Source organism: Taeniopygia guttata, chromosome 1A, assembly GCF_048771995.1.
Source record: "Taeniopygia guttata chromosome 1A, bTaeGut7.mat, whole genome shotgun sequence".
NCBI lineage: Eukaryota > Metazoa > Chordata > Aves > Passeriformes > Estrildidae > Taeniopygia > Taeniopygia guttata.
Genome location: NC_133025.1, coordinates 43,348,576 through 43,366,849, shown reverse-complemented (window position 1 = coordinate 43,366,849; position 18,274 = coordinate 43,348,576). Strand labels below are relative to the sequence as shown.

The following is an 18,274-nucleotide window of genomic DNA, read 5'->3' as shown; positions in this document are numbered from 1 at the left end:
TAACTTGGTAACTTCTGATCTGATGAATGCAAACATTATATATGGAATTTTCATGAATAAGACCAACATCTGTCAATTAGTGATCATAAAACATTTAAGCATACTTCTGTCACGGTAATTTACATTTCCAAGTATCTTAAATAAATTACGAAAGGCACTAATCAAAATGAAAGCAAATATGAAATAAATTTTTAAGACTGGCTGCCTTCTTCCTCATTGTGCTGGTTTTTATGACTTGCATTAGAAGATACTAAGTTCTCTGTCTTATTTTTAGCAATCTACCAATCTATATGACTGCCAATATGCAGAATAAATTGTGACCATGATCCTTTGGTAACCAAGTCTATGGCACTTCCCTGGAGTGAAGCACAATCCACCCAAGGTACTAAATTCAGGTCCTTTCTGCCAAAAGCTTGCTGGGATTCTGCATTAGTGGTGTAATTAAAAAGTACATATATCTTCATTTGTTGGCAGCTCTTCTCCTCTGTGAGCTCTAAAACACCACACTCTGTGACATTAAGTACATTTTGGGTATTAGGGTAAGAAAAACAGCATAAAATTCTCTAAATCTATAGGCAATTCAAGAACACAAATGTTTCTATTTTGGCTCAGTACCAGCAGCTAATTCATATATTCTTTATCACTTGCTAAGGACTGCCTAGTAGCTGCAGATGTGGAAATAGACTGCTAAAATCTGAAACATAAACATTCAGGTTTCATGACAAAAGTTTTCAGTTGTATTCCCACTATTCAGTTTCAGTAGCTATGCAGTTATCTTGAACATTTTTTAATCTCTCCTACAGGTTTTGTACCTCTACAGATCTCTGCTATACTGATAATCTTCAGTACTAATCTATATTAAACAGATTGTCAAGAAGTCTGTAAATGAATTAATTCTCTTTTCAATTTCCAACCTTTTCAAGCCATAGGGAGCAATCCCTGTGTTTAAGGAACTGAAAGAGATTGGGTTTTCACATCTTTGTTCACATTTTACTGGAAATAGCAGGGAGGAAATTTCAGCAGTTAATAGAGTGGATGTTATTTTGTCTCCCATGAAAATAAATTAATTACAATCCCACACAGTATTTCTGTGCTGCTCAAGTAACTAATTTAATAAATAAATGGCAGCTGTAGATACAAGCAAGGAAAAGAGCACATATGCAAAGTAAACAGAAACACAACATAATATAATGTCTACTCTCTTTTCAGGAAGAATGACCCTACATTACAGGCAGGATTAGATTTAATCATACCGTGGCTTTATACCGTGCATTTTATATTGTTCTAGACACTGAAGTAGAAGTAAAATTTGCTTGATATTTCCTATTAATTTCTGTATTGTTATACATAAGTAAGCAATATGCGTGAGCACTGAAACCACAGCTAATGATGGCATCTTTGCAGTGTACCTTTGATATAAATGCTTGAACAGGTTCAGCATGCAGCAATACACTAAGGAAAAAAGAAATATCTACTCAATTGTTAGGATCTGTGGAACATTCAAGCTTTCAGGAACTACTAGACAGCACAAAGACACCTGCTAGTCTGAAAGAGTAGAGATGAGAGTTTTTGTTTTACAGGCCAGCAGTTACACCAACAGTCAACCCTACAAATAATGCTGAAAAAAAAAAATTCTGAAGTATGTCACTGCATTTCTACATAGTTTTCAATACTCTGCAGTTCCAAGTGAATTGAATGGTGCTTGATAATACAGAACTTTCAACCATTAATTATAGATCTGAAGCCCACAGACCCATAATTTCTTAGTCAAGTTCCTTCTCCACACTATCACAAATAAAAATAAATGATCAGCAGGTGATTGCATGAAGTTGTGATTATCATAAAATACACTCATATTTGTTGTAGACTTCTCATGGTATCATAGGAGGCAAATGTTTATCCTTGTGGGTTGGGCAGCTGACAGATTAATTCACCCACTCTAAGTGAAAAACAAAGCTAACTGGAGCAATTAATGATTGCTTTGTCAGTGAGGTGACAAAATCATCATGCAACTTTTGTCAGGGGATTGGAAGCTAACTGCTTTTGACAGACATTACTTGAATGCTTATTTTGAAAAGCCCGAGCTGTCTTTCAAAGAGCTGAGGCAAGTGTTAATCCTGCTGCTCCTTTGCATGCAAGAATCAAAGACTCCTTAGGCTTTTAATTTGCTGAGTACAATAAGTAAGTAAATATTTTTTCCTAGCAACTTTCCTATCGACTACAGCATTTCAGCAATAAAATCACGTGCTTGAACTTTAGCTATCAATTTTACTTTCATGCAACAACAACAGTGACGCTGCCAGTATGAAGGACTGTTTTCTCCTAAAACAAAACTAATCACACATGTTTCCCTTGCGGGACTTAAACCAAATGTGACAATAAGCCATTATATTTAGTCTTGATAGAACTATTCATTCCTCCTCAAGACTTTTTTTACTTTCAAGTTGGCTCTTCTTTTTGCTTTGGCTCAAGTCATTAGAAATATCAGAATCAAAGATCTGCACAACAGATGGAGCTCGGTTGTGAAGAATGCCTTTGGCTGGTGAGGATCTTTGCCTGGCAGGTGTCAAACCAAAATTAATACTGCACATATTATAGCAAAGTGAGACTGCATTCCTTCCTGACCTCAAACATATATTAACAAAACAAGCCACGCAGAGCAAGCTAAAACAGTACTATCATTCTGCTGAATGTTTGGCACTTTATTTAATCACTTACATCCACGCAAAACAAATAAAGTGCAACAGGTTAGTTTAGTGTCTCTTTAAAGATATTTTGCATAGGTTTAAAAGACTTCACAAAATGCCATAAGCAACATGGATGTAGACCCTTTCTGGTTTCTTTTTTTCTTCCATTTTTTGTATCAGTGCTCTAAATGCTTATGAACTTTAGTAGACATTTTGACATTTCAAAATCCACAGGAAAAAAAAAAGGTGGCGGTATTAAAGTACAATGCTCACCTACCATCAGTTGCTATGCCTGGCTTGCCAAATGCAACTGAACAGCCTGAGTCAGAAAACAGAGCTTTCCATGAGTGTCAGGAAGGAGGGCTTGAGGTGGCATCACCTGCTTCTCTCCATTTTCAGATGAATGGGAGGCTCAGCATCACACCCAGCCCTCTCAAGTGCCAAGTCAGTTGAAGATACACAAGAAACCAATCTGGAATCTCATGGCTGGTTTCACAGATCCATACCGCCCAACAGTAATTTTAGCTATCCAATAGATCTGTAATTTTAGAAGGTCACAGCCACAAGACTTAGTTCTCTGTAAAGCAAATGTGGGAATGTATTTGTGTGTGTGCACATATATGTATATGTATGTATGTATACACAAATCCCCCTAATTTTTCAAAATCTTAATTGAAGTATCTGAAAGTCTTAGATACATGCAAGTCAAATTCATTCCCTTTTAAAAATTTCATTTCCACAAATTCAGGTTATGGATCTGTCACTTGACCCTGGTATGAAAAGGGTGAAAATGGGAGCATGGGTGAAGTAATTTCTGAAACTGAGGTCCTACCTCAGAGAGCACTTTACGCCAGCAGGGACTGGATGAGCACTTCTTCCCCCCCTTGAGTCAGCAGTGACATAACACCCTGTGCCACGTGCTCAGCGCCGGGCTCGTGGCTGCCCTGTGACATGGCTGGTGCTGGGTGACACAACACGCTGATCCTCTGCAGATCCTCTGCATTAGAGAACCCAAGACAGCATGGAAAGTAAGGCGATGACTCACAGCTGCAACCATGCACTCAAGGGCTAAGGACCCAATCACTTTTCTACTCACTCAGTATTAGCATTTTGCCAAAGGAACTGAAGTAAGTTCAAAATTAAACAAGGTATTGGCAAATATTTGCATTACTTAGGCTATTTTTAGAAGATTTATGCTAGTATTAGTGTGATGATTCATATGCAAAACCTAAACATCTGAAAAAATACTTTGCTTAAACAATTAATTTTCATGTCTCATGCATAGAGAACATTTTCCCTCATAGTTCTGTAGCCTACTAGCTGCCAAACTTTGATCAAGAATTAAAATGTCAATCATTTTGGCTTTTGTACCTAACAAATCAGAAATAAAAATGTTTTAACACCAGAATGAGAAGGCTGGAAGATCGGCAAATCATAAAAGATTTGTTTTACTTGGTTTGGGATTTTTGCACAGCTATGTCTAATCTAAGTAAGGCTGAAAGAAAACTAAAAGGCAAAACTAAAAACTAGACAAATCTCTTCTGTCCCAGAGATGCAGAAATACAAGTGATGTTTGTGTCCCTGAAGGAACCAAACCTGAAATCCTGCTACAAACAAGACATCAGGGCTGTTATTTCCATGACAACTGACATCACAGGAACCTCTCAGAGGTAACAATGGAAAGCCAATCTTAAAAAATAATTTTTTCTTTGCTTAAGCAAACATCCTTTAGGTTCTACAAACTCAGAAACAAAGAAATGAAGAGGCTTTTTTCATAATGTTGAAAATTTTAGCACGAGAATTGAAAACAACAACATCCTTTCCTTCCTTCCTTCCTGCCTGCCTGCCTGCCTCAGGTACCCCTTTGTGAAAATGCACCACACTACATCAGCATATGAAAACCCAGCCTTGCTGTGATTTTTTTTTCAACCACAAAATGCCCACCCACCTAACTGGGCCTTCCACTTGCACTTCAAAGTGTGGAAATATCCTAATGACAGAGTTCATGTGCAAGTTTACAAGCACCAAGTGCAGAAGACAGATGAAAATTTGGCCGCAATTCTTTGGTGTTCTCTGATCTTGGGAGATTTGAGCTTTCAAAGTCTCTTACAGAGCTTAGGAGTTATATGCTAAAGCCACAAGAGTGACCTATTTAAGTATCTTTTTTCAGTCTTGTTGATTGAAAATGGGGGCTTCTTATCTACTCAAAAGAGGCTGACAAGAACGTGAAGGTACTGCTACAACTCAGGCTTTTTAAGACATGCTATTTACTAGGCGTCACATAGTGATATTTATACTGTATTTGAGACATTTGAGAACTTTAGGCACCCCATGAGAAATCCTTGATTAAGGCATCTTGGCATTTATATGTGTATAAAGGTTTTCATGTCCAAAATTGCCAAGTTAATGGGAATAGTCAAGCTGAAAACTGTAAAAAGCCTTACTCTGTGCAGGCAATTGTGAGACTTGGGACAAGTATCCTTAGATCACTTCAAGAAGCCACATCTCCTTTTTAAACAATCCAGGTCTGAAGCATTTGACAAAGAGACTCAACAGACACTCTGTAAAACAAGCAAGGAAAGTAGAAGCCATTTTTAATACGGTTCTTTGTGCCATGCAAGTATTTCCACATGAAAGTAGAGAAACTCAGTCAACGAAAGATACTTGTGTCTGTAAGTAAGGCAGGAGCACAGATTTTACAGGGAGCAAGTCTGTTTGGAACAGCTGAACAAAAGCTTGATGAAGGAATTTCAAACAACATCGAAAAATGTCTCAGATACACAACTGAAAAAAAAAACCTGTACAGCTCTGTAAACCTACAGATTACTCTTTTAAAGACCCTAAGGAACACAGCTTGAGAATATCTATCAAGATACCCGTCAAGTAAGATCAGAGCTACATGTGGGGACAGCAGGAAGCAGCTGAAGCAATCTGCAGCACAGCTCCAGTGCTCATCAGTCTCAGACCCTGAGAAAAAAGATAATTACTGCATGAAAGTGCACATTAGACCAAACCAGAAAGCCCAGGAAAATATATATCTCTGCTAGAAAGGGGTGAGAACTCCTCAGGTTTTACACAGTGGTCTACAGCTCTGTACGTCCCAATCCAATATACTTTATTTGACAACACAGCTGTGGCTTTAATTTTGAAGTCCACATTTTTCTATGGGAATCATTAAATGTAACATCTTTGTCCTGTTCAACATAAAAACAAATCCATCTCTATTTTTTTTATTCCTTTGCAGCCTTAATTTCATTGTGCAACATTTGCTTTAGAAACATATTTGAAGATGTTTTAGATATTACCTCATTTATACACCATCCCAGGCTTTCCAGGAACTCTGAACCATCAGCCTCCTAGCCTGTCTTGTCTGTGAACTACTGTCTTTTATGGCTTCCACATTACACTGTCTGGACACTCCCCATGCGACTGGCAGGGAAGATGTTCTGCTAAATACAAACAATTAGGGAAGGCAGTTTGCAGTTTCAGGTGTGGGTTGTAAAAAAGGCTTTCTATGTATTAGGTTATGTACACAGAGTTTGCCATGATTATGTTCAAATAACTCCAAAGAGCTGGGCCTACACAGGTGAAAAAGGAAGAGCAACAAGGGAGCCAACAGCAGCAGCTCATCTATCCCAGATTTCCTATTCAGCTTTGAAAGGTGCCCATCTTCAGATGCTGATGGAGCCCTGCTTCACCTCTGCAGTTTTAATCAAAGACTTAATTGACCAGGTCCCAGAAAGATAAATAATAGATTGTCTCAAATAATCTTGAGTAAGGAACTGAGCATACTGGAATATGGAAATCCACTAAGGTACTGATAACAAAAGAGAGCAGACAACCAAAGGCGTCAGTTGCTATTTGAGCTAGAAAGGCTGAAATGTTATGGAAACAAATAGGTACATATCTGCACCTAACCTCTACTCTGTCCGCTGCTTCACATGGAATGTTAAGTCTTTGGGTTCAATATGGAAGAACATGCCTTTGAATCAAATTCTGATGTCTGCATTTACACAAAGTGATAGTTTTTCCAGGACAGTTCACAATGTAGATTCCTTTTGGTCTCTTACTCTTAGCACTGATTTAGTCTATTCCCACCTTCTGCCGCCTTCTCAATCTCTCTTCTCTTCCCTGCCTCATGTTGCAATTGCTGGAGGATTCTGGAGCTGGGACAATGTGCTGCCACCATGTCTGCCCACCATGGAAAGGCAGCTGGTCTGTACCCCAGTCCGTGCTGGGCAGGCACGCAGCCCTCCTGCTGGATAGGTGGACTTGTCTGTCAAAGGTATGTTGCAAGTTTTTCCATAACAAAAATCCCCTCCTACTTTTAAAAAATGCATTTTTTTTTCTTTTTCTCTTCCTTCTCCAACTTTTTCTATCCTTCCCTCACTTTTTAGCAGGAAGGAGAGTGACACAGAGAATAATGATTTCCTCAATTTCTGTTGGAAAAAAACCCACAAAAATTTTCCACCAAGAGTGAGCTTTGTCTGGTATGTTTTGTTTGGTTGTTTTTCTGGTTTGGTTTCAGTTTTTTGGGTTTTTTTTGTGTTTTTTTTCTTTTTTTTTTTTTCCCCAGTAAGATTCAGAAGACATATATTAAATTTAAAATTTCCTAAATAATGGTCCAGTTAATACTGTCATTTTGTGTCGAAGGTAGCAGAGATGTGATACCTCTGTTTCACTTAGCACAGATTCCAGCTGTGTGGCAAGAGGTTAGCTTGAATTTTTCTCTTGAGCTGTATCTTTTCAAACCTCTTCTCAAAGTTCCAGTTGTATAAATCACCCTATATCTCAGGGTAGATGCACAGCTTGTCAGGCTTTTCTTCTGTCAGTTGGCCCTGCACTTCCCAGTGTTAATTCCCACTGCCTCCCCATGTTTGAGAAGGAGGGAGGAAAGCACTGGTGAGCAAGGAGAGGACCAGAGCAGCCAAAAGCTGCAGAGGCTTCCCACGCACAGGGAGAGCATCACAGATGGGTGCAGCTGGTAACAGAGAAGAAAAAGGCCTGAGGCCACTGATTTTCCAATGGCATTGATGGGCAAGGCTCTGAGCAGGTTTGGGACCCTTCAGTCACTGACAAGAACAGAGTGTGTGTATGTACCACACACTGTCTTGGTGTCAACTCAGGAGTCAGCCTTGTTTCACATGCCTTTATCTGAGCAGCTGGCAAAGCATGATGGCTCCTGGATTAAGATTTTGCCAAACCAACCCCTAGCTGTTTTCAGACTGCTGCTCTCTTTACCAATGCAAAAACAGCCATCTCCCTGATTTCCTCCTTCAAAGTATGTAGAAGATGACCCATCACTCTAGCTGTACCACATCTCCCATGAAAAAAAAGCTTTTGACACAGAAACAAGCCTAAATCTCATTTGCAATTGCAAGTACATATGGCAAGACTGTTCCAGAAAAGACAGTGACAGAAACACATACTTATTTAGTTTATTCCTTCATCAGCTGGGGTTTCTTCATATATTTTTGTCTGTGAATGTCCTCTAAGGCTAGGTTATTAACTGACTGTGACCCTTCCAGCAGAGTCTCCAAGTTTGTGCTGTGACCACAGGGCAGCACAGCTTCCTTTGGGTATCCCTCCTTCTGACAGCACAGCAGGGCTCACTAGCACAGCAAGATGTAACTCCATGCCACCCTGACCCAGTAGCAGGGTGTTAGGCTCCTGAAACTCAACAACTACCTACAAAACATGAAACAACTACCTACAAAACATGAAACAAGTGGAAATCCAACCTTGTGACCTCGTTGGCACAAGTAAGTTCCAGACAACACAAACACAGCTCTTGGAAACATGATGAGTTCTGGGGATAAACAACCAACATCCTCTTTCCTCCATACCTCTGAATTTTCTTGCTCCTGTAAACAGCGGAAGGAACACCCCAACTGCGTGTATTCACGCGTGCTTCTCAGCAGACCAACAGCAAACGCTGATTCAGCAACTGTAGCTGGAACACAGCAACCCTACACCAGCAATAAAGCACCACTGGGTCAGATGTTACGGTGTCAGCCCAAATTAAGCATCACGAAGCATGCAGCAGCCAAGCCAGCAGTCCTCCTTAGCTTCAGTGAGCCTTGAGCTATGCTATGTGGAATTGCTACTTTCCATATGGGATATCTCATTCAAAGCAGGGGCAGTCACAGCAACTGCAATAGCACCACTGATTTTTTGTGTGATAAGCTGTATTTAGAGCAGCAAAGTATTGCTCTGTGAGCTGAAAAGCAAACCAAACAATGAGCGATAAAGTTATGAGCTTCAGGTTTTAATATCTGGTGTCAGTCCCATTTCCTAAAGCAAAGGGTATTTTACGTACACTGTAGACATTTTCTGTCTGAAGCAATACTAACCCATAATCTCTTTATTTATACAGCACATGAAGTGTCCTGCACCCCTACCTACACAATGGTCTGATTCTAGATCCACCCTTACTGTTGTTCGTGGGAGGAAATCTAGGTGTGTTGCAAAACAAAACCAATGGGTCCCGATATTCTGCAAGATCAGATAACATGATTCCTTCCTCACAAGCCTCCAAGGTCCTCCTAGACCAATTTTTAAAAAGGAGAGGGCAGGGAGAGGAAGGAATGGTAGACAGATCTGTGGTGGAACTAAAAACTCAGGATTTCTAGAGTCTTTGTCATAGGCTGTAATTGCAAAATCATGCCTCCTGTCTTCCACATAAACAGCAAACTTTTTTTCTCAGGGTTCGAGATGATTAAGAAATTTCCTATACTCACCTTAATTTGGTTTCTTCCCTCACTTGGAAAAAAAAAAAAAAAAAAAAAAAAAAAAAAAAAAAAAATCAGGCCATTAAGTGTAGTCCAGACTATTGTTTCCAAATACTTATTTCAGCGTGGAAAGGATCAACCATGGAATAACCAAGCAAGTCACCCTATTATGCAATAGGCAAGAAAACTATTTGTGCTGCTACACTATGTTTTTAATTCCTCTGAAGGCTGCTTTCCCCCAGGGAATTCCAGTAATCTGGCTGATTGAAGTGTGTTTTGACAAGTTATAACAGCCCAGAAAACCCACCTACAAAATTACCTCCTGGTAGCATCTTCCAAAGTAAACTGAAATCTTGGTATCACAGCTAATTTTGGAAAGTACTGTGCAATAGCTTTCATTTGTTATGAGAACATAGCCTGAGTTTTAGGTGTGGATAACAGGTGGTGTTACACCTACTGATGTACAGCAAGATGTAATCCTCCCCTGTACCAGGTTTTTGTACCAGCAGGGCCCCCATGGATCATCTGCTGAAACTGACCAGAATAAAACCATACAGTCTTAATATATTCTTATTTCATCTACTTTCTTTCACTTTAGGTGAACACACTGCAAAGTCATCAGCTCACCCTGAGGGTTGTTTGTCCACCCTCAACAAAGTAAATCAGAACAAGCTGCCAGCATAGATGTCAGCCTGCTGGAAAGACAGGAATACTAGCAGAGTCTAAGGACCAGGCAATGTTATGCTGAGAAAGTCTTTGCTAGTCCCACCAGCAGTGCCTGCAGGCTTCAGTCATATGCCACATGCCAGGCACACCACATGGTTCCCATCACGCAGGTTTTCTGCCACTACTCTACAAGCCTTCCAGTCTCATACTGTCTTTTGCTTGCCACTGCCATGGCGAGAAAATATTTGACTGTGTATGAAGCTCTTATAATATAAAGAATTTAGGATTCAAAGGACAGGAGTTTTAAAATGCTAGAAGTGAAAACAGTTTGGAAAGTGAGTCCCAGTAAGTATGGATGGCACAACCCCATTCCATCTCTGGGCTCAGCTCCAGCCCGAATGAGTTAGAACATCCTGGAGATATCTACTAGGAAGACAAAGGACACAGAGGCACTGAAAAGCTAGGAAGTCTCAGACTAACATATTTCATTTTTCCATACTTTTATTCGTGAATGTCCCAAAACAGAAAGCAGACAGATTTTTTTGCAGGAGTAACTAGGATTTATTAAAGACAGGATATTGATATGAAACATTCATGACCCTCAACTTAGCAGTATTTCTCTTGGATGGGGTAACGAAGTAAATTTATTACACATCAGTGCCAAGAAGCTCATAATAAAAATACAGATTATAGTTCTCAGATTCATCAACTCAAACCAGATATTGTTGAAAAAACAGTCGAGCAGGAAGAATGTCTCATAAGATACTTGCACTACCAAAGCACCATATGAAGTACATATTTTATCCAACAATAGGATACAAAGCAAACAATTTGATTTAAGGACCCTGACACAGAGGCAGCCTGTGAAGACATGAGGAGATCCCTTGTAATGTTATCCCAGGTGTGGAGTGTGCAGAGGAAGATGATAGATATGTTAGACATGGGTAAAGCACCGATTTTATAGCATCCTGAGTTGATGATTTTATGAGACATGAAATAAGTTAATAAAGCATGGATAAAGCAAGATAAAGAAATACTGCAACTTCTTGGGAAACCAGGCTTCAGCAAAGGTTCAGGAAGATCACAGCCACAGCAAATCTTCACATCAATTCTACCCATATCATTTAGTCCCCTCTCCTGTTCTGTTCCTGACCTTCACTTCACTGCTTTCTTTACTGGAACGTATCTAGTGAAGAATCAGTAATCAAGGACCAATTTATTAAATTCCTGATAGTGAGGTCTAAATATTTCATTCTGCTTTTACTGCACTTCCTACAAAAGTAAAGATATCTCTTCAAAATAGTCACAGAGCTTGCCTGTGTGGCATCTGCATGGTCTGTATGACTCCAGGAACACCTAACACATCAGCTTGCTGTGACCTTAGGTACGATTGAAGGCATTGTCACTGCTGAAAGTTTCCATAAATCAGAGTATAACAGACCAACCCTTTAAGAACTTGTTTCTTCTCATTTCCAGACATACTACCAAGGGGAAAAATTTATTCTGCCAAGGATTTCCAGTGTTTCCAATCCCTCACTTCTTCCATCTCATCCTCAGGAAAAACAAAGCAAAGCCAAAAAATCACAACCCTCCCACAAATTCCCAAAACAAAGAAAAATTAAACAAACAAAACAAGTAAGCAGTGCAGTGTTTCTAACTGCCTTCCAAAATACAACAAACAAAAAAGCATTTAAAATTGCTTTAGTTTGGGAAAGTTACTAACCATGAGATCTCTAGTGCGTGTCTGTGTTTAATCGAGAATGTAATGGAAAAATAGAACTTCAGTGACCATCCAAGAAAGATTTCATGAAAAACAGGGTGGAAAGGAGTTTGTTTGGATTTAATGTTTCCCCAGAAGCATCTCTAGTCCAAACATTACACCACAGGTCAAATGGAGGGGAGCCAGAAAGTGAAACACTTTAAAAATATCCGCTAAAAAGGAAAGTGAAAGTGGCCAGTATAGTTAGAATCATAGAATGTTTTGGTTTGGAAGGGACCATAATGACTATATAGTTCCAATACCCTCCCATGGACAAGGACACTGTTCAGTACACCAGGTTGCTCAAAGCCCATCCAATCTGGCCTTGAACACTTCCAGAAGCAAGGAATCCCCCAGCACCTCTGGGCAACCTGTTCCATTGTTTCATCACTCTTACTAAGAATTTCTCCCTAATATTTAATCTAAACCTTCTGTCTTTCAGTTTGAAACCACTTCTCCTTGTTCTGTTAAAACATATCGTTGTAAAAAGTCTCCCTCCAAGTTCCACCTTTTGTGACCATAAAATGCAAATTCTGTGATAAAATCCAGATTTGGGCTCTGGTACCATCACTGAATATCAGTAAATACTGCAACCTACACATGGGAAGTTGAACAGAAAAATACATGTTCATCTTGTAAAATTCTTTCTGACTGGTGCTGCTTTTAAGTAAGCGTACATTAAAATACTTCCGTTTGGAACTGACAGTTTAAAATACTACAAACTGTCCTCAACCCCCTACTGTAGCCCTTTCAAGATGCCTCCTTGCAGACAGAGAAGCTGAGCAAAGCTCTCACACAAGACCACCTGCCAGTAAGATCAAAAAACCTGTATGGGGCAGGTGCCTTGGTAATATTTTATAGCCATAAATTTCATCTTGCCAGTCTGTTTCACACATATGAATACTCACTTTACTTAAGATATTCCTTCCAAATGAAGGAAAATAACCTGTTCAATGTCTGAGAATGCTCAGACACTGCATTGTGATATTCATGTAAGTTCATTTCTCCTTTATAGCCTTTCTCTGGATCTCAAGGTTAAAGATACTGAGGAAAGAGAGAAGGATGGTGTTGAGCACTTTGGCAATGGAAAGCAGTCATATGTTGTCCCAGTATATTCTCACAGGCAATCCTTGCAATTCCCTCAATGCCTGTCAAATTATCAAGATCACAAAATGCCTGTAAGGAAATTTTTCTCTCTTCTTCAGCTGCTCTTTGAGACAGAGCTGTGTGCCATTTAAGAGGGAACTAGAGGATTAAGCATTAAATTGCCTGACAGAGCAGTTGAGGCCCATGCAAGCTAAATAACTTAATCAAGATAAGACAATTTCAAGAGAAGATAATTCCAAACTTGTCAAGCATGACTGAGAAAGAAGTGATCTTACTAGAGGAAGAAATGACCAGCAGCTTGAAGCACTCAAGCAAGAAACAGAAGCTGTAGAGGAAAATTCTAACACAGCCTCAGAGGATGCTGAGAGGAGCTTTGAAAAGCTAAATTCTCCTGAGGCTCAGGAAGCTGAAGGGAAACCCCCTGAGGAGTCAGGGAAGCTGTCACCCATCTACTCTGATGTGTCATCTTGCAGGAAATGCTGTAGCCTGACAAGGTAGCTAAGAGAAAAAAAAAAAAAAAAAAAAAAGAGAAAAGATTAGGTCTGTATCTTGGAATTGACGCAGAGCGGGAGACTTGCTCCAGTGCTGCAAGCTGAGCACTTCAGCCTTCAGAAGTAAGCAAGCTCTGGAGAGAAACAGGCAAACGCAAACAATACTCCCAGGAAAAGATGTTGATGAAAGGTATTGTGCTGTGTGCTAAAAAAGAAGAATGCTTCAAACAGCCAAAGGTTCTACAGAGGTCTGAACAAATGAAAAGTGGTAAGTACCACATGGGAGACTTCAAAGACTAGATTTTCATGGGATTTTCAGATGCTTTTCTGAAGGCTGAAGCTCTCTTTTTGCTGTGCACAGGGTGAATGAGACTTCTGAGATCATGGTCCACAGCAGCTGGCAGACTGAGCAAGAAACAAAGCAATGAAAAGTGCTGAACCCCTCAGTAACACAAAAGTCTAACACAGGGCCATAAGGAGGTATGCCTCCACTCATGGGTTGCAGCCTAGAATTCTCTTCCAGAGCTGGATAAATACTTCATTTCAAAAACACGCAATGTCATAGCCCTTGCAATGAGATATGAGAACTAGTGCTGCCATCAACACTCTTCACACAACATCCTTACACTGACAATTCATTTACAAGGAGGTTTGAAACCACAGCCCTCAGTACCCAGAAGACTGAACTGACCTCTGTCCCTCCCAGTGCAGTAGCTCCTCTGGCTGCTCTCACCAAAGGCATGTAGGGCTTTCTAGCCTCCTGCCTCTGTTCACAACCAGTGGTTGATCAAGGGTCTGCAAATGAATAGTGAAACTCCCAATGTGAGCTGCTAAAGGAGATGAGTCTTGAGCAAGGTGCAACAGAACTTTCTGTCCCAGGAGGGCCAGTGGAAGCAAGGGAGGAAACGGGAAAATTCAGTCAACTGAGGAAACCATCATGAAGAAGGGAAAAAAAAAAGGCTGTGGTAGAAAAGGCACAGTCAATCAATTAGTCAGTCATCTCCAGTTCAAATATTTCCATAAGTGCTTGGCAGTGTTTTTTCTATCTAAGGGATGTCTGCTGCTGGTGAAAGATTTCTTAGATGTCAGAGAATTCCCTTGATGACAAACTCTCCTCAGACAAGCTCCAGTCTGGGCAATTTCCCTTTGGAAGCTTTCACAACTTGTTTGTTCAAGCATTCTGAATCTTCTTAAAAGAAAAGCCAGTTGGCTATCAGTCTCATTTCCGAGCCTGACTCACTGAGAGAGGCAGTGCTGAAGTGTAGGAAAATTCCTAAATATAAGACACCAGGAGCATACTACGTACTTGACCTGAATACTTTACCTTTACAGAAAACATTTTCACAAGTCCTTGGTGTGTCTCAAAAGGATGTGCACACAAGCTGTGTTTAAGAATCATTTTATCTGTTACTAAAATGCATTCTAATCTGGATTATAACTTGGCAATTCTTACACAGGAAAATATATAGGTGATAAGTAAAGAGAAATACTGCCATTTTATATGTTCTGATAACCTAAACTCCCCCAGAAGTTCTAAAATCTAAATAATTTTATATTGTCCATTGCTTTGAATTTAGACTTCTTACAGAAAATACTGTGGACTTGTAGTGAGCCCCAGGAGCTGAAGAGGCTGAAGCTTAGCTCTACCAAGCTTCCCAGTCTCAGAAGATATTTACAAGATAGGGAATTCATGATCTAGCTCTGCAAGCAGGCAACAGATTGTTCCACTTGCTAAAACCATTAAAGCATATATGAAGATCATAGCAGTTCTGCCCTCTTCCACTCTGCTTTTGAATGGTTGTGTCCTTGAGATCACCTTCTGTAGTTTGCATGTTAACCAAATCAGCCTTGCAGGTTTGTTGGAAATCTAGAAGGTTTTGCCAGGAAGCTAGAAGCTGTTCTCCTCAGTTCACATCTCCCCTCTAAGACAGCTGCCTTACAAGTCAAGCAATGCATATATGAACACAACACACCTTAGTCCAAACTGAAGAGCTGCCAAATTCTAATTATTAATCCAAGAGAAGAGCATACTCCCACAAAGGGACATACAGGCCAGCCAACACACAAGTAGGGTTATGAACAGTAATGACAAAAAGGAAAATGTTAATTATGGTACATGTCTCCATTATGAAAAAAAAATGTCAAAAAATATCTACTCATTTATTCCCAAACTTCAGAAAGTGGTTACTATGCCAGTAACACAGGATCTTCAATCACAGCATTTGTGGCTTTGTCTTATTTTCCTTTGTTGCTTATAATGGAAAATCACATACAAGGACAGCTAATGAATATTCCTCATACTGGAGAATGCTCTAATGCTTTCTGAAAAAAAGATCTAAATTATGCAGTTTCTCTTTCTTTGTGTGTTTGTGTTGAGGGTTTTTTAGCCTTGAAATGGGAAGTGTAGTGCTCATCAGCTGAAAAGCGTTCCTTTAATATCAGCCATGCAACAATTACCTCTGCAATAACCATCATTATAGTAAATTACATGCTACTCTTGCTCAGCTCAGTGTGAAGACTAGCTGTAGAATAAAACAAGGGAAAAAACCCAACCCAGTGAAAAGCCATTGTAGGTACTGTGCCCACACCACAAAGGTAAGTATACTTCCTGCAGGGAAACTAAATATCAGTTAAGAACTGCCTGTCTTTGTTGGAAGTCTTTAGTGAAACCTAAGTGAAGGCTCCTCACCTGTTCCAATATTCATTTCACCGTAATGATGCAGTGCTATTGCTGAAAATACATACATATTGTGGTGTAATTCAAGAGTACACAGTTATGAGGAGTCAAATAGTGAAGACAATTTTGCTTTCAGCATTTTCCTAATTTTTAATAAATTTCCTATCAACCCAAACACTTTCATGAGGTCAGTACAGAGCAGGGATTTATAGAAATAGTTTGGTTTTTCCTTGTTAGTTTTAAAGATATATTTGTACTTGCTGGCTTTTAACAAACATGTGTACCATTCTGAGGCTTTAAAATTAAATTTGTTTTGGAAAGTGGCTTGTTGAAACTACATTCAAATTTTGCATCTTTTATGTCTTAGTGACTTCCAGATTTGGTTTTGGTGGTTTGGTTTGGTTTGGGTTTTTTTGCTTGTTTTTTGTTTTATTTGCTTTTTTTTTTTTTCTTTTTCTTTTTTTTTTTTTTTTTTGTGGCGTCTTTTCTTAAATCTTAGCTCAATTAACTGCCTAGGAGCTGAAAAATCAGCTGCACTCTGATTCAGTTATTAACACTGGTAGTTACAACTATGCAAGACAAGACATTCACAGGGAGAGTCAGAGAGTCATTCAAAGAGAACATTCAAAGAGAACAGTAAGTAAAGTCAGGCTCAGTGTAGGTAACTGCTCAGCAAATAGTGACACTGAGTAGAAAACAGGACACAGCTATGCATGCCTTTCAGCATTCTGAAAAAAACCCGCAAAAAACCCAGAAACAAACAAACTCCAAGAAGTTTCAAGATTTTGTGGGCAAAGCACGTTCCTTGCTAGTGGATAACTCTGTATGAAGGCCATGAGCAACCACAGCATCATAAGCAGAGGCAGAGAAAGGCTGCGCAATGGAGGTGGACACTGGTGGAATTGAAGGGAAAGATGAAGAGTCCTGCTCCAGGATCTGCAGTCCAAGACCACAGCTTGACTACCAAATGGCAAATCTCCTCCGTGTCCTCAGACAGAAAAGGTTGGATGGAGGGCAGATACCTCCCTGTCCACAGCAGCATTCTGTCCAACACTGGGCTGTGTGTTGCATGAACCTTAGGATCATCCATTCAGTTATAATTTTGCGCAGGTTCTGGCTAAGCTGGACCAGTAATAATGACCATGTGCATAACCAATGTTTCTTGTAAAGAATGTGGAACTACTTTTGCTGGTTGACATATAACAAGGCTGTGAAGCAAGCACCAGCTGCTGAAGTTTCAATGGCTAGAGGGTATTGCCAACTTTATCACAGCCGATTTGAATCTCTGAAAGCAGTCATGACTTTCTCTTCAGCTTTAAGAAATCTTATTGGAGACTGAGGAAACTGGTTGAGAAAAGAGGGGATCACAAGCAACAAGACAATGATGAATGTCCCTGAACTCATTCTCCTGGAATTAAAATGCTGTTGTTGGCAACTTTGGCAGCAATGAGATGCATCACAGGGAATCCTATTAATGTTCATCATCTCTCTATCAGTTTCTCACGAATTTCCCTTCTACTCTGCAAGGTTGCAAGCTTTTTAATTTCTGAGAGTGAAGAGCTAACAGAGATAGTCCATACTGAGAGCATAAGTTTGGGGGTTTGAAAGGTCTTACGTTTGCAGAGAAACAACAAATAGGCATCTACTTCATTTTCATGCCAAGCATGACAGAGACAATGTCCATCAAGGTCTCTACTGTGCATTTTTTATAAAAGTAATAATACTTTTAATAAATAAGTACCATAATTAATAAATAAGTACCATATTTATGGTTCAGAATTCCAAAGTATTCATATGCTCTGATGTTTTCAAAATGCCATGTCAGAAACTACATGCTCTACTAAGCTTTCCAAATTATTCTGGAAACATCAATGATCAAATCCTCGACTGGGGAGCCAGTGAGCTAAGAAGGAAAACTTTCTGAGTTTAACTCATCTTTCAACTGACAGAACATGAACCAACATGAAACCTTTTCTGTAAATCTGCTGTTAAAATAAGGAGCAGGTGCACTGAAGTCAGAGCTCTAAGGAACAAAGATAACATCTAGCAAACAGCAGCCCATTCATGAATATTGAGGTATCTTACAGTACATCAAAGCATATCTAGATAATCCTTAACTGGATTTTATTTCAGGTCATGCAGCACAAATGGCCACA

General features: G+C 39.6%; 1 protein-coding gene across 2 annotated transcripts in view; it reads right to left on the bottom strand.

Annotated features, from left to right (window-relative positions):
* CRADD (CASP2 and RIPK1 domain containing adaptor with death domain) overlaps window positions 1-18,274 on the bottom strand; it is an 89,507-nt gene that overhangs the window by 6,744 nt on the left and 64,489 nt on the right. The gene's annotated exons all lie outside the window — the stretch shown is intronic.